Below are 16,915 nucleotides of genomic sequence, written 5' to 3'. Positions count from 1 at the left end.
AATCCAATATGACATAACGTTAATTTATGACATTTGTAACATTTGTAGCCTTTTTAAACCTGAGTCCATGTTTTACTTTGATTATTGGACCTAATCTGTGCAGCCTATGTCTCCTTTCATGACACAAGGTCGTTGGCTCTCGGCTGATCAATGAGAACCATTATTGAAAAGGAACAGTAGCAGTTATAACTAACCCCAGAAGACAAGCGATGATGTGTTGAATAAAATTTATAGTAATTGGATTTTGAGGTTCTGCAAAGGATGATTCAAGCAAGAAGGTCTGACATGATTGCTCGTAATTATAGTGTCGGGATCTGGGAAAAAAGAGCTCTTACTGGCTGACTAATACATGAATATAAATTACAGTATGTTAAACATGGAGCAAAAATGGATCTCCTCTGTGGAGGGCTCAGTTACTTTATACTGAAACAGCAGGTAATGAAAATCATGACTGTGTCTGAAATCACTCTCAGATTAATATAAAGTGCATTATACAGTCTGCACTGTCCACCTTTTTATATAAGTGTGTGAGAAATGTGTGCACTATAGGCCCTCAAATATTCCAACCATGCAAAAATAAATTTAAAAAATTAGTGTCCGTGGCATGTACACTATTTTCCGCTGAGTAAAATTTTGTAGAGGTGATAATTACAGTCATGCTAACTTCACAAGTAAGTGATCAACTTAACCTCTAGATCTGTACCGATACTTGATTTTTTTTTTTGCCAGTAATTCAGATAACAAATAATTCAAAACACACAGTTATCCCTCTCAAATATGGTCATCAAACACCTATGGCAAATATATGTAATTTAGGCAGGAAATTTTACAGTTTAATAATGAATATTACTGACAAAAAAATGACATCATTGCACTGAAACAGTTGGAATTTCATTATTAATATATTGATTGGACTCTGGTATCTTCATTTCAATCAGGAGAGATTCATTTTTATAGTAAAAAGAATATTTATTAACATGTGCACGTAAGAATGAAAAAATGTTGAAGGTCTTTGCCGATTAGACCCCGTCAAGGTGGTATGATTTAAGAAGGGTGATGAATCCATCCATGGATCACAATTACAAGGGTTATATAAGAATTATAATCAGGTACTGTTTTGTTGTTGAACTACAGATCAGATTTGTACCATACTATACCGTATGTTACATAATGTGAGTGTCCTATGTTACACCTGGTGCAGCGTGGCTCACAGCTCAGCACAACTGTCATTGATAGTTTCAGACCAACATTATCATTATCATCATCATTATCATTATTATCATTATTATATCATTATTATATTATATTATTATCCGTCATTATCATGACCAGCACTCACAATGTGTGGGTAGCAAATGTACTTGCACCCATCTGTGCACACATGTAGGTCTTAAAATAAAGTGTGGTCAGGCCCATTGTTGGCATGTTGCTATTTTAAGGCAGCAGAAACTGATTGTGCAATCAATCAATCAACAAAAATTTTGTCTGAAGTCAGAATGGCGCAGTATTTGCCTGCTGTTTAAAGGGCACATTATTCAGATAATGAGATGCATCTACATAGACGGGCTTGCAGCGGGCAAATGCTCTGCTTGTTATACACACAGGGATGCACAGATGGGTTGCAGATGGGTAATGATACATCATTAATGAGGAAAATATCAATTAGATTCTGTAAAATGTGAACATAGCAGAGAGCAGAGCAGAGCTGAAGTCCGACTCCCCTTTAAGAGCGACAGTATAACTTAACTGATTATTCCAGAAGCTAAGAGGTCTTCTGTTTCCTATGACAAGTTTAGGTTTATATCTTGTTTAGAGTTTTGCTGCTTAAATGTATCCATGATAGTTGCTGCAGTAAGTTTACAATGCCGACTACTCTCTATTACTCTCAGCAGAAAAAGTGGAGTTGGAAATTAAGGGTGTGCCATATCATCTCATTCATGATATCACTGGTATATTTTTTAATGTGATATAAAAATTTCAAATCATGATACTTGCGATATTTCAAATTGTTGACGTATTATGAAAATTACAGAAATTATTACAGACTCTGCAGTGGTTCCAAAAAGAGGAGCAGCTTCAGTAGTGTGGAATAAACTGTGGTGTCCTGAATGTTTTATGAACAGCCCCGGACTTCTCAGACAATTTTAGCGAGTCACCACTCCTCTGGCAGCAGCACAGCGTCTCTCCCTCTCCCCTCTCACTGTGCGCACATGGGAGTTGGTGTCGTCAAGTGATTTTGTCATAAACCTTTGGTAATGTCAACCTATGTGTCGCTCACAGGGTGACAAAAACTCCACATATGTTAATGTGTGATAGTTATGGTATCATAACAGCCTGTCACAGGTTACAGCGTGATGATTAGAGGAGAAATGTCAGAGCATAAAGGTCCAGGTGGAAAAAAACAACTCAATCATTTAGGATTTTGCTAAAAGAAGGAAGTCACCTGTTGATTTAGATCCCAGGGGACATTTTTTATCGCCCACTCCTATTGGACATGCCCTAATTGCACTTGTGCCATGCACTTAAGATTGTTTAAATACGGGCCTGAGTCTTGTTCCTTTGTATCTCATCTCTGTCACTGAACTTGTTGATGATATTTTTGCAGTTTCACAGTCACTTCCAGCAAAGACTTTAAAGCCAACTGCTGTCATCAACCATAATTGGAAGTGTGTTGAGCTTCCATAGAGAGGGCAGAAGAAGAGCTGTACCACTAATTGATTAAAAGAAATCAAGCACTAATACACAGTCTTCTTTTGACACCAGTAATCACTGACTAAGATTAGGATGGCAGTAAATATTGTCTACCTGTATTTGACAAGTAAAAATGACCTTTGGCTAATTAGACTTTATCCTGGCTGAGGTCTTCATGCAGATCTACTCTTAATTATCAAAGTCATTTATCTGAAATAGATCCAGTTTAAAATTGTGGAGTCTGTTCTCTCTTCCTTGTAATATTGATCAATTAAAAAGGTCATATTTTCCACTCATATGGCCATATGACATTTCCCAATTGACTTTTATGGCCGCAGTCAACACTGACGAGTTTTGCCATTATTCTGAATGACATATTTGCCGGGCTTGAAAGTTATAATAGCTTTTATTAAATGGACTTTGCGCTTTTAAACGCAGCACAGGACGCTAGCTGGCACACATACATCTTGTACTGCTAATCAATAACTGATTTACTTTGCATCTCAAACAAGGACAGAGTGTCAGAGGGTGTTTACTTGCCAAAAACTGCTCATCAAATTTAAATCACTGTAGGGTTGTGATTGCAGCAGACACTTTCTGTGCTCATGTAATGAAACACATCTGTGAGTGCTGTTAATGACTGAGAGCAGGAGGTCAAAGGACAGGGGAGTTGTTGCTTGGATTCTTGTCGCTTATGAACCCAAAGAACTTAAAGTTTGTTTAATTGGCGTTACTGAGGCGACCTGAAATGGCACTATTAAAAACTTATGAAGAAAATTATCTCCTTCTGAAGCACCTGGCATCTTCTGTGGGTGTATGGCATCCTCTCAGGGACGACCGAGCATGTTTCCTGCTGTCACATGTCCGCAGCAATGCCAAATATTTTTTTATTCTCTCTGTACTGTGAAGCCTTGAGAGAGAGACTCCTGAAATATAAGTGCATGATGGCAGACCTGTAAATGTCTGTGAATCACTGCATCATAAATCTCTTAACTTCAGAGGGGAGAAGGAGGATGAGGTACTATCTCATGAGTGACATGCCAATTATCCTTCCCTCCCACCTCCACTCATTTTATAGGTGGCTACTCGCCGTAAACACCACAGCTATCTCAGACATCTTGAATCTAGACCTGGACACGTTTTTCAGACACATGATTGATGTACAGTCCACCTTCCTCGTCACCTGGGGCCAGGATTACTCTTGGTCTGAATAATTCATCCCACCTGTTTGTAATCTTTATCACTTTAACTTTGAGGCTCGGGCTGCCGTTAAATTAGAAAATCTCGAGTTGCTATCCATTCATTTCTTCCCTCTGACATGCAAACAGCTGTGATTACAATTACAGGTAATTGCGTTTTGTTAAAAAGGACATGGGAGGCTGTCAATATTAACCAGCAAGGCGACATCACAGCCAGTCAGTGAGGTGACTGGTGTCATAGCAACACACCACATCAAAACTGCCCCCCGTCTGAAGGCTGCTTTAAAAACTGCTGCTGTTTGCAGTTTGCTGTAGGTGTGTGAGATGCTTAGCTGTCATTTTGTTTGTAATGCTGACAAGGGGAATGAAATTCACCAAGGGGAAATTTAGTGACTTAATACTTCACCCGCTCAACCTTGCCAAACAAAGCTCATGACGTTTATTCGCCGGTGATGTCATTACGACATAAATTTAAACAGTTCTGTCAGAGGTATTTAGGAGCGGCTGATTTTGGACACTTTTTATAACGTGTCACTTCCAATAAAGAGTTGTTGTTAGGTGGAAAATGTGTATTAGAACAAGAATTTCTTCACAAATGTTGCAATGTTCTTCTAATCACACTCATTTGGCTCGATATTAATCACCCCTGAAGCAGCTGCTTGCTGTTATCGATCACCGGTGTGACATTGTATAATATCCTGTGGCTGTGATATGACTTACTGCTTGAATAGGAGGAGGGCCATTTGTGATGAAGTATAATTAATATGTTGATGATCGCATATTTTATTCCCTGACCCACGTTTCTGCTGAGACAGTAATCAATGGTTTAACCAGAGGAGTCATATATTACAGGACAATCAATGAGTTTGTGCCCTGATTCAGTATCAGTATCATAGATAAATAATGTAGAGAAATAGCTACATAAACATGCAAACCTCTGACGTCTGTAGCGGAACAAGAGTCCTAATATCTCTTATTTTTAATCACATGATTTTCTTTCCTTCTCCTCCCTTTAGAAACAGGTTTTTAGTGTGTTTAACTAACATCCATGTGCTCCCAAGGTCCCTGAGAGACAACACCTAACACGAGCTAGCCCCTGATCTGTCATTCACTTAACAGATGAAACAGCGTCCAGCCCAATATCCTCAATAGCCAGGCACAGCTACAGTCAGTATTAATCACAGGCCCTGGCTGACAGAGAGAGAGAAGTCATCTGTATTCCCAACTGCCTTTTCAAGAGCATCATCCAATATGTAATTTAATACACAGACACTGGAGCACCTATAACCTTGCCAAACAGATAGGAATATGTCATCAACGCTGACGGGAAGTTTCCTGAAGTCTGTCAAATACAATCACAGAATGTGGGAGAATTCTTAGGCCAAGTATAAACAGATAAACAATCCTGTTTTGTAGGGCTGGGACGATATGCTTATCTTTAAATTCAATACTGCCATGATACATGGGTGCTGATTCAATATGTATTTAGATTTTTCAAAGCATTGCAATTCTACAAGTATTGCAATTTGATATTAACATTAATTGTGATTATTGCTTTCTGTGTCATTGGATCTTCTGCCATTGGCTGCTTTCTTGCTGCAAATTTGTTTTCCTAACGAATATGACGTCACGTCACTCGTAGATTACCTCAGTAAAAGCGGGCAAATTATTTCCACTTCCATCTTTGAATTATTAAGTGATTGATTAAAAAATTGTGTAAAGGAAAATTCTGATACTTAAGTGCATTCAATTTCTTTCCCATTCCTACTTGGACACCACCAAGTAGCTTAAGATCCACTCTTTAGGATCATCCTAATGTGCTATATACATAAAGGATGTCTATGAGAGATTTTAATGCTGCTATATTTTGTATAATGTAAAGTTGTAGCACATCTTTCTGTTTCATGTGGATAGACGAGTCTTGACAACAAAGAGCTGGCACCACAAAATACTTTCTTTTTCTATGCTGTATATGGCTGGAACAGGTCAAAGCATTCCACGTTAAAAAATAGGTGTCACAACCTGTCTTCACACATCACACACAACATACAAATAACACATGACATCAGTAATGCCTCAGTGACATGTTGAGAAGAGTGCTACTTAGCCCCGAGGTCAGGCTTCAGCCTTGAGTCACCTCTGCAGACCCCCCAGCTAACACTTTTAATTCTTCTGCCAGGGGCTATGATTTAAGACCAAACTGTGACTGCAATCCAGAAAAGTGCCAGGAATACTTATGGCCACGGTAGATGCTGACCCAATGTCTGTAGTCTTGGGTGCCTTTAAAAAAAAAAGGTGCAGAATTTCAAAAACAAAAGCATGTAACAACTAAACAGTGATAGTAATCTGTAAATGTCAGGATATTCATGCCTGTCTTAGTGCTAAGTTAATGATGATGGAGATGGCTTGTGTGTGGGTGTGCACATGATTGTACGGTCTTGCCTGTGACGTGCATGTCTGAGGATGTCTACAAAGATAAATTAGCAACCTTGTAACCCTGACAGCAGCCAGTCATCATCTGTTAGTGTCAGGAGCGAAGTGAATGGGGGGTTCTGGGGCTGCAACCCTGAATCTTTCCTTAAAAGCCTAAAATCTATGCTATTCCTTCAATAAATCTAATTTATTAAGCTAATTTAATTCAGGAGGTAGAAAAACACATTTACTTGACATTGCTGGGGACCCTTACTTGAACTTAGAGTAGCCTAGGTTACCATGGAATGGATTCAAATATAGCTGAGTTAAGATGTGTTCACACCGGACCTTCATTAAAAGTATAGCTGCAAATTAAAAGCAACAATAGATGTAAAAACACACAGACACAATGCATTTGCGGTTTTTATAATGCAAATAACTCTGTTTAGATAAAACCTACAAGCTTTTCTTCCTATGACTTTTCCTAAAAATGTGTCTTGTATGTTTTCTGAAGCCTTTAAGTTACAAAAATGAAACACACTACACTTCTGAGCATTTATACCGCCGACCGCTGCTGAAAATTATACATTTTGATACATACAGGTAGGCTATATACATATTGCAAAACTCTGTAAAAGTACACCAAAGCATACATTTTCGTTTCCAAATATTTATTTGAAAATGAAACCATTCATACTGTCAATAAAAAAACATTTTTTTAATAATAAAAAACGAATGTAGTCTCAACAGTGACCGCGCCAGCCGGCGGGACTGCGGCGCTTGGAGGGGCGCTGTAATCCTGGCGATCCTAGTGTAAAGCACCGCGGACAGCACCAATGCATCTATCGCTGTAGCTCAGAGGCTCTGATGCCTGAGTCAGAGCATGTGAGCGGAGTTGGAGCTGGAGCTGCCTCAACCATAGGTTATTGGTAGGAAGAAAAATGGCTGCTGAAAAAACTGTCACTGTCAACTGCCTCCAAGCGCCGCAACAATCTGCCAGACCATCATATGTAACTTCATTGTTTATGCTGCCCGTGTGCTCAGAAGCACACAATGAATGCATTTTTGAGTAATTTCCGAGAAGTTATGATAAAATAAAAAAAAGTATTACAGACTATAGAATAGGACTGACAACCTCTCCAGTGTCTCATGTCAAATAATTAACACTATTTATCGGCTTTTTATAATGCCTTTTTTTTTTTTTTTTGCTGCTGCGCTGCTGCTGCGCCGTGTCTCCATTTGAAAGTGGTGATTTGCTAAATACATTCTACAATAATAAATTAGATTAACTTTTGGTCTATGATATTGTTGGCTATATTACGCATTTTAATGAAAAAAACTTAATAAAAGAAATAATGCACACACACGGCTGGCGCGGTCACTGTTGAGATTACATTCGTTTTTTATTATTAACAAAATGGTTTTTTATTGACCGTATGAATGGTTTGGTTTTCAAATAAATATTTGGAAATGAAAATGTATGCTTTGGTGTACTTTTACAGAGTTTTGCAATATCTACCTGTATGTAGCTGCTGCCGCGGTCGGAGGTATAAATGTTCAGATGTATTGTCTCTATGTGTTTTTACATCTATTGTTGCTTTTAATTTGCAGCTATACTTTTAATGAAGCTGACATGTCATGACAGTCAAGCATGTTTGAATGTGTGAACACACCTTTAAACATTCATTTTGTGAACTCTACTCCAGCATATTATAACAAAAATAGGTTTCAAGATTAGAAGTGCTGAGTATCGGGACTCAACACCTTTATTGTATCGACCAAAATAGCATGTCCCCTAGGTTTGGGCTGAACCCTGAATGTTTACAACTTCTGGCACTGCCCCTGGTCAGTGTGAAGCTTCACACATCTGTGGATCACATGAAATATTCTGTCCCTCTGAGCGCCAGTTGTGGTCATGAAAATTATAAGTCCACCAAAAGTAATGGCTGCATAAGTAACTCCTCCCTCACAAAAACAAACCTGTAATCTGGCAATCAACAAATATGGGAAATATAGCAGTATTTAGCCCAAATGTCTGCAATCAAAACACAAAAAAGCTTAAATTACAGCTCAGTGCGAGAAGAAATGAGGGGATGTGCTTTCATGTTGCGTTTACAGATAATGTGAGGTCGCAGTGTTGGAAATGACTGCAATTTAAACAGTGTGTTTGACAAACTGAAAAACAGGACAGATGGGCATGGACATCCATGCAAGGCAGACAATGTATAAAGCTGCAGCGTTTTTATGTTGTCATCTGCATTTGTAATGTAAATAATTGGACTGAATCACTCACATTTCAGGGACATAATACAACTGGTGGCGCAAGATCATGTCCTGTTTCCAATGGCAGTTTTAGTCATTGTCATTTTATTCATAATGACATTTTATCACCCTTTAACCTATTTACACATCTGCCAGATCGCATTTGTTTTTAGTTGTGTTTATGTCCACCTGATGAATAGAAGACCAATATTTAGTCTCCTTTTTGCTCTGTTTTGGTCTCCTCCGAGTCCATAGAAAAATATCTGTCTCTGTCCACCAGGAACACCTCCAGGCTTTGAAGCCAATGTGACATAGTGGCCAAACCATAAATTACTACCTCCGGGTCTGTCACATGATGGCATTTGACCCGAAAGACTTTTTCCAATAGACTTACATTGTAAAAGAGATGTCCATAAATCAGGTTCTTGAACTTAAATAGTCCCTATTTAAATCATTATGTTCTAAAAGTTGTAAAAGTACCTCATAGCCGAGTACAGAGTTATTTTCCAACTGTCATTCATTATAGCAAGACCGAGCAATTAGGAGTTGGGGTTGAAGGAAATGCTTGTGTGCTTACTCTCTCTTAGTCCCATTGATGCAGAAGATCCCAAAACATTTTCTACCTGGAAATCAAACTTTTTTGGCTTCATGTGCCACTGAGCAGCTTTCATAGGAATGAACGGGGCTTTGCCTCCAACACTGTATCCAGTTCTCTTTATACATCCATGCTCCAGCCACGAAATACTTCAAATGTTCTGTTTCTAGGTGCTAACTTTGCAGTGTGGTGCTAGTCAGGTGGCATAGAGTAGATTCATCTGAGAATTTACTTTGGTAGACTTTCAGGTTAACTGTAGAGTTAGTGATGATTTCTGTACATTGGTCAAAATTATGCCATCTTTTTTCCCCAAGACATGTGCACATGTGCTGCTAAATGGAAAAAATAGGAGCACTCAAACAAATTTAGGAACACAGTGAACATGTTTGTTAACAACAATGTATTACACACATATACTGCAGTTGTGTAGTGTTATTTATGTTAGAGCAAGGCAAATTGTCTTAGACAGTCTGAAGCCAGACATAGTCTTGGTAGCAGGGTCAGTCGCTTCATGCTGTCATCTCTCTCACAGCTCTCTGACGTTGTTATTTCTAGACATTGAAACAATGAATCTGTATGTTCTCCCTCTGCTGGCACCAGTGGACAATAAAGTGACAGCGAGGGGTCATGGTAGCTTTGCTAACATTGTTGTCAGCCCACCCGGTCATTACCCGCCACCATGCTAACGTTATGTAGCCGCCAAAGTTCATGCAAAGTGCAAAGCCTTGTTAGTTAGTTGAACCTTACAAACACCCCGAGCCCAATCCTTTTCCTACTTGTTTTTTTCTCAAAATAAAAATGAATGGGCTTTTTTCGGTGATGTCTGCATATGTGGTGTTAAGCCTATCAAACCGGTACTTTTTCCCATGTTTCTGACCTTTCTCTCACTTGACACCAGTTGCGTCATCAGAAAACTCTACTGTGATTAGTGCATCGTGGAATTCTGGGACTTGTTGTGGTTTTTTAAATTTAAGCAGCACAAGGGAAAAAAGATGACAAGGTCATTTACCCACACACTGTGCTCCTAAAATATTTTTCGGGTTCACAGATATCTAGGCTTTTTTAGGGGCAAGTGCAAGTCTCTGTCGAGCCCTGATAGAAGCCCCCCCTTTCACGCACATGTAGTAATTTGATCCAAGTCTAATCTAAAAAATATTGATCATAGACGCTTTAATTATGTTTTGTTGGGACTTGTAGATACTGGGGGAGCACCCAACTTCAAATTATTGGCAGTACATATTCTGCTCATATGCTCCTAATTAACATTTTGCCCGATAATAGAACAATAATCTGGGCAGCACAATGTTTCTTATAAAACATATTTTACAGATGGAAAAAGTTGCTTTTCAACTTGATTAAAGATATAAACCTCATTTGTCTCTCAAACAATGTCACATTTGAGGTGTTTCTCTGTGTCAATCTGATTTTATTGACAACCTCTCATTTGTCATTTCCAATCACTGATTACTGAGTGTGATCAATGATTGCCTTCAGCTACAGTAGCTCCTCAACAGACTGAGTGCACCTGAATAAAAATGGAAGGCTTTTGTCAAGGCTCTACATCAATAGCTGCTATTGATTTATTGTTTTTCCTCTCTCTTTATGGGTGCATATTCTCTCCACTCTAATAACCTCCCCCTCACACACACACACACACACACACACACACACACACACACACACTTACTTTACTTAAGCAGGAGCCACCATGCTGAGTCATTTGACATGGCAATCGTTCCTGAAGTCTATTAGGACTGCCAAGTCGACAATGTCAAATAGGGGAAGAAGAAGTTCCCGGAGTGTTGCACTCATTTAATCATACTATAAACAGTTTTACATTTAGCAATTTTTACTTGTTGCCGTTGAGTCTATTTGTTTTCACTTAATTGTAGAAAGCAAAGTTGAAACAATCAACAAGCTTGTGGGCTGCTAGTTTACAAGGCATTAATACAAAAGTACAAAAAGCATACTGTGATATTTTGTACATTTGAACTAAGAAATGTAACAGGACTTTATTCCTAGTTACTTAAGAGTCTGTTAATAACTTATTCTTAACGTATCTTATGACTTCTGTCAGTCACTTCTGTAGAAATTGATGTTATATAGTGTGGCACAGTACACCAAAATCCAGGTACTTTTTCAATACTTTTTTGTTAAAAACGATTTTAGAATTTCCCAACATTTGATACTGCACGGTGTAAGTGATTGAGAGGAGCTGGCAGAACTAGCAAGGTGACAGACATCAAGACTTCTCTGAGGAGGACAAAACATGACAGATTAGCGAATACGCTAACTGGCTTGCTAGCTGTTAGGAAGGCAATGAGTTGCTAAATTAACATTAGATACATAGTATATCAATGTTATGTCCACCCTGTATTGTAAATAGCAAGTTGATGACAAACATATTAGAAATTTCGGTTGAGTCATTTTAATCTACAGTTATATTGGGGCTCTCAGTTTAGTGTTTTTTTTAAATAGTTAAATGGCAAAATAGCATAAGGTGCTCCAGGGACAACATTTTCTGTAGGCCAATGCAGAATTCTGCATATCCCTTGTACCCTCGTCAAAAAGTCTATGGGAATTTTCCATTGGATATTGGATTATTAAAAGACATAAGTGCTGTGGAAAACGTTTATGACACTTACATGTTTTGTTGAGCAAGATAATCTTCACAAATAACGTAACTTTTGAGTTTTGAAGCCTAAATGCAATCGCCTGATAAAAAGCTAACGTTAGGTAATGAACTACACTAGGGTCGTATGACCTTACGTCACCGCCGTAACAGGAATGTAAAGCCATGTTCAGCATGATGATGTTCTGTAGTCTCATTCAACCACTCGTTAGTAACCACCTTTTTAAAGCTTCAAAATTCACGAGGGGGTATTTACAGACGTATTTCATGTCATAGATCAAAACGTGAAAGTCTCTTAAGCTTGGGTTAACCACAGACCTTATTTCAGGCATCTAACCAAAAACCCATTAAAAACCCCATTGATTTCAAGACAAAGGAACCAGGAGTACAGAAATGCTAATCCATTTCCTATTTGTAGGGCTCATTGCTTGGGCACTCTATCAATCTAATGTTACCACTAGCTACATGTCACTTCTTAACCATGGTGTCAGACAAAACGGCCTGTAAAAAAGGCACATTCCCATCGTAAATTTAGCGAATATAATTTGCCCATTGTGGACATATGCCCCTGGCCAAAAAAATGTGATTGGGTTGCTGGAGTAACATTTAAGTGAAAATGACCTGTTGGTAGGATCATGGTTGTTATTTTGGATCTATTAATAGAACAATACAATAATGATACATAACATAATAACAACTGATCCAATAAATATAACCATAAGTTAGCAATTTGCCTTGATATGTATGAAATTAAAGTGAAATAATTCAGATTTTATTGTATATGTATTTTATACACTCTGTGGGTCTTGTGTTTTTGAAACAAAAGTATTGTTTCGGAAATCAGTATTATGATAGTACTCATACTTGGTATTGGTATCAAAGTCAACATGTTGGTATGGTGTGAACACTAATGTTATATGAATTAACTTAGGCATCATTCACTGCCATGGTTATCCTGTGTTTTAGACAGAATGAATTGGTGCTTTTCAGTCATAATTTATGAGTTACACATTTTGAAAATTTTATCGAACAACTTTCTTTCCTTGTTAAAAGTCAAAAGATGTTTGAATAGAAATAATTGGAAACCAAAGGACAATAATCAATGTGTATGCAGCATAGTACTGCATGAAAGAGCATTGTTTATGCTATTTATCAAGGAATGTAGTTTATTTATTCCACTGAGTACTCCAATCATTAGGAATGCGTAATGATCTACTGTACGTCAAATGAGAAACAACCTATAATATGTCTGCGCTGACAGCTGTTCAATACCAACATCCACAGCACTGACAACATGATAAAGCATCAGTGTTATTAATGGACAGTGCCACCGTGCTTGTGGTCTTGAAAGGCCTGGATTTCGGTTGTCAGTCCACAGTGAGCTGCCATATTGAGAAGCTTATTTCACAAATGTAATGCACTCAAGGGGATTCTTCAGCAGTACAACCTCAGGCTCTCAGAAATCACCCCTGTGTGTTGTTACATGACCAACCAGCATGCAGTGTAGCAGGCAGGGGAGAGTTGTGTGTCTGATAACATGATGAATCAATTCATCAAACATCACATTGAGGTTGCAGATGCATGTACTGTGGGTATGAACACATTTATATATCAGTCAGTGTACCATGCACTCAAAATGACTTTCTCTGTTTTTGAGTGAATTGTTCGCTTCAGTGATTTCACCATCCTGTGTGGTGAAATGCATTTTCAGAATGTTTCAAAGTATGTGGTCATCCACTTTCCAAATCATCAAATGCACTTGATATGAGTGGGAACATTTACACTGTTTTCAGTGATAAAATAGATAAGTAAGTAAAAAAAAACAAAAAAAAACCATTGCTCTTGCTTGGTATATTTCATAGAAGACTTTTCTGCGGATGTCTTAAAAAACAGGGAGTAACAGTAGTAAATTGCTCATGCTATTTATAAGTTGTATTAACCGCAGGACCCGCTTACACAATATCATATACACATAATCATATAACATTGTTGGTACCATAGCATGACAGTACTGTCATAGGATCAGGTGTTTAATTGTGTCTCCATCACATGGTTTGTCCACCAGAGAGAACTGATTAATTTATTTTGCAACAGTAAAATGTCTGGTTCAGAACATATCTGTGTCACAATTCTTAAGAATTAAATTTAAACATACTGTATACTACGCAGGTTTTTCTTAAAAAAGCAAACCCAACGTATTGACTAGGGATGTCAACGGTTAACCATTAATCAGTTATCAGGAGAATACTTTTGACACATGTCGGTCGATAGGTTCATTTTGCTCCTCTTCAGATTACTGTACTGTGCACAAACTGGGTCTGGTGGGAGCTAGCCAGTGAAGGTGCTCATGTGGCGATGACTGGCAGTAACGCAGTGCCAACCCAACAGCATTGTGGAAACATTGTCCCCACCCTCCAGTCTCCCTAGGTTGCTCAAGTGAGTATGTTGCTTAATTTTGACCCTTGAGCAGCAAAAATGTTATCACTGTTTGCTTTGTTAGCACTTTTAGCAATGTCAGCATGGCTAGTGGTGCTAACATTAACAGCGGTGATGGCGGATAAGCAGTGCCACATGCAAGCTCCCACCAGACCAAGGAGTTGTGCAGTGCAGAACTGCCGACGCTAACATTAGCTAGCCAGTGCAGACCAGAGGTTGGGCAGTGGACACTATGTTTCCGCATGTTAAGGCAGCTGGTAGGCTGTCTGTCAGCAAAGCCAAGAGAAACATAATTAAAAATTAACATTTCACCACCGCTAAATGGATAGAGTTTAAAGCGCCGAGAATCAACTGAGCGCTGAACTAAAAGTGCTGAACGATTTCACATAATTTTTGGCTTTTTTTTGTTTGTTTGTTTTGTTTTTCTTAAAAATCAACCAGTTAGTTATTAGTTAATGGATATTGGGCCAGTGAAAGTAAATTTAACCAAAACTGATATTCCTGTCATAGACCTATATATAAGTAACCTGTCTCAATCATCACTTACGACCCACTTGAAGTGCATGGCAATGTATTTATCAGCAGGGACTCTGCCCTTTGTCTGTATTTTCCTCTAAAGTTGCTGTGTACGGGAGGTTTATGGGCGTGCACCCACCCCACATGCAAGTGAGGTTGAAATTTTTTTAAAAGGTAGCGCCCACATGCCAGACTATAAGCAGCACGCATGTGAGAGGAAGCTACGAAAATCATTGAAACATAAATATAGCTAGGCAAAACACCAAGAGGACGAAGCTCGTTCCAAAACGAGCAAATCCGGGGTTGCCTTAGCCCTAAAGGAGAGGATGGGAATGAAAAGCAATGCAGATTTAGCCTGTTTTCTGTTGGACAGATAGGTGCAGGCAGTTAGCTTAGCTGGCTTGCTAAAGTACCGGCTTTTCCATTATAACAAATATAATGTTCCTTCAACAGAAGCTCATGGTGTAAGTACAAGCAATGTGGGGAGGAGGGGCCAAGTTTGAATATGTGTTTACTAACAGTATACCTTTGAGACACCCCTATCAAAAAATGCTATGTTTATATTATGGAATTATGTAAAATAGATCTACATAGTGGGCCATTATTTCATTAAATTTTTTAAAGTCAAATATTAATGCATGGCCATTAAAAAACAGTATTGATTGGGCTGTACTGCTTCGTGTCTTTTTGTACAAAATATATATACATATTTCTTTTTAAATAAAATGTAGGAACAAAAACTTTCACAGAGTTCCATTATTTTACAGCAGCAGTGAAAGCACAATGCGTGCAGCCACCACACTTATTCTTGACGGTTCATTCCCATCCTGTCCCCCAACTTATTTGTACAGGAGAATCAATTTGAACCAGCTGTCTTCATGTTCCAGCAGACCTCCTGAAATGAGAATAAATAAACATATTCAAAGTGACAACCTGCTGGCCTGTCTCTGAATGCAGCGGCTATGCTTGGATTGAATTGGCGACTGGCAAATGAGACTTGTGCTCGAATAGCAGAGCCGCTGATTGGATGACAGATTGGAACTAAACCTTATTTTTTTCCCTCTTCTTGCTCTGAAGCTTCCCAACCCAATGCCACACTGTCTTCCACTGTTTCTATTTGAATAGAATGAGAACTTCAGCAGTGATTATAGCCATCATTAGAGGAGCATTTCATGTATGTAGTTTTTACATAAACATATAGATGATTTTATGTGTCTTTTAAATCCATTTTACATTGTCCTGCGTATCTCCTACAACATATAGAAAAAATAGCCTGACCTTGGCATGTGTCATTCAGTTTAGTGTTTCTGAAGGTAATCTATGTATCGATCTCTGTGCTACATGATGAATGTTGTAAGCCTATACGTGGGTGTTGAAGGTCAATAATGACATTCAACTGAATGACTCCTTAATGGTGCAGACTTTACAGTGTTTCATTTATCTACTGATTCATTCGTTAAAACTGGAACAAGACTGATCATGTCATTATTGTCGTTTCTGTGCTGCATGACGACAGCTGTGAACTGAGCTACAGGCTGAGTCACAGGATGAGGTCCAGGCCTGTCATGATTATTACATTATCGATTTATTGTACGATATATGGAAATGACCTTGATCATTTTCCTGATCTGGATATTGCCTATTGTGTTTACATACTTGTTTGTTTACATAAGGATGTCACCAGCATTTTAGCCAACATGATGCCAGAATGAACAGCAGGGCGACCACTATGATACTTGGGTGCAGTAATTCCCCTGTTTTTTCATTCCCAAAACACTTCAAAGACAACACAATGTACAGTACAGGCCAAAAGTTTGGACACACCTTCTCATTCAATGCGTTTTCTTTATTTTCATGACTATTTACATTGTAGATTCTCACTGAAGGCATCAAAACTATGAATGAACACATGTGGAGTTATGTACTTAACAAAAAAAGGTGAAATAACTGAAAACATGTTTTATATTCTAGTTTCTTCAAAATAGCCACCCTTTGCTCTGATTACTGCTTTGCACACTCTTGGCATTCTCTCCAGCTTCAAGAGGTAGTCACCTGAAATGGTTTCCACTTCACAGGTGTGCCTTATCAGGGTTAATTAGTGGAATTTCTTGCTTTATCAATGGGGTTGGGACCATCAGTTGTGTTGTGCAGAAGTCAGGTTAATACACAGCC

This window comes from Epinephelus lanceolatus, chromosome 13 (genome assembly GCF_041903045.1).
Source record: "Epinephelus lanceolatus isolate andai-2023 chromosome 13, ASM4190304v1, whole genome shotgun sequence".
Lineage (NCBI taxonomy): Eukaryota > Metazoa > Chordata > Actinopteri > Perciformes > Serranidae > Epinephelus > Epinephelus lanceolatus.
The sequence above is the reverse complement of the archived record's forward strand: the minus strand, read 5'-3'. Positions refer to the sequence as shown.